Source organism: Cyphomyrmex costatus, unplaced genomic scaffold (assembly GCF_001594065.2).
Source record: "Cyphomyrmex costatus isolate MS0001 unplaced genomic scaffold, Ccosl1.0 scaffold907, whole genome shotgun sequence".
Taxonomy (NCBI): domain Eukaryota; kingdom Metazoa; phylum Arthropoda; class Insecta; order Hymenoptera; family Formicidae; genus Cyphomyrmex; species Cyphomyrmex costatus.
The window spans coordinates 76,519-78,134 of NW_017280492.1; positions in this window are offsets into that span (position 1 = coordinate 76,519).

Sequence of the window (1,616 nt, forward strand, 5' to 3'; positions counted from 1 at the left end):
CTGTATTATCCAATTTGATCTATATGATAATGATAATCTTATTATAGATACAATAAAATGAATATCTTCTTGTAAAACACAAACACAATAACTTCGATTACATCGAACTTTCACGTTACACTTTTCTATATAATATTATAATAATCATAGTATTCCTTCATATTCTCTTCGTTTTTACCTATAAAATGTGTCATATATTGTATGTATATTTTGTTTCCGGCCAGTAACATTTTGTATCTTAATTTATAAAAAAGAGCCTGATAAAATTATTATTATTATAGGTGTTAGTACAAGATTTCGTTATCCACATCTTGTATTAATATCCGATAATTAAAATCTTATTAGGTTTTTTTTATAAATTAAAATACAAAATGTTATTGGCCGGAAACTTTTGTACGCCACTGTATATATATACACTCCAAGCCAAAAGTTTAGATACACTTACAAAGATGTGATAAAATTGTTACATTTGCATTTATAGGTCGTAGCATTCTGGCGAGAAGCTTATTTAATGTTTCTTGTGGCAGGGATGTTCAGGAATCTTCATCTGCCAAAATTCAGAAGCTGACAATGGACACAACTGGCGGACACACACATTTTAATGCTACTCAGAGCAGTGCAATCTGAACTTTTTGCCTAGAGTGTGTATATACGTATATATATGTATATATGTGAATGTATGTATGTATAGACGAATCTAATGATAAAACTAATCAAAGTAGATTATATGTACCGATATATAATATACTCTTATAGACCCCTAATGTACTTTTTCGGGTCCTAAACGATTTAAAACGTTTTTGAAGCACAAATATAGGGAATAATCAAAAGCTGTTTATACTTGGACGTCTATTCGAAAATCCTCATTGCATCGAGTTTGGCAATAGCCGGCAACACGCAAGCATCGCGGATGGACCATTCGAATTCTATATTTCTGAAATATTTTTATTTTATTGAAATTAAAAAGTTTAAGTCAAATATATAATTGGAAATTAGCCTTCTATGTTTTCCGGTACGGAAAACACAACGCTGGAAGAAATATGGAAATTAATTCGTAAAGGCACTCCTGGCAAAAATATGTTGATTTAGCAAAGAATGTAAGGACTTACTATATTGGCGTAAAATCTTGTTATTCAAAAAATTGAAGCAGTTTGCAATATTTGGGATATCTTTCATGAGTTTTCAATCTGTACAAGATACTTCGTCGTATTTTGTATGTGAGGAAGACATTCTAGGAATGTAAAGAAATTGCACTAAAAATTCCTAAAAATATATCTCTTTTTAACTCTGATCTATGACTTAGCGATACCATTTTCGCTAAAAAATATACCATCTTCTTATAACAATTATAAAGATTAAAGTTTCTATATGGAAGAGCAATTTAACGATTATAGATAAATCTATATTAGTATCCGTAAAAGATCTGAAAATCTAAAATATTTTTTAAAAAACTTTATAATTTTCAATCTTTATAACAATATAAAATTGTTTCATTATATGCGTTGACGTTATCGCGAATCGTTGCAATATTCGTCAGATCAAATAATCATTTTTAGGGAGAACAATTAAACTTAACGTTAATTAACATTAAGTCTTCTTAAAAATAAAAATTTAAC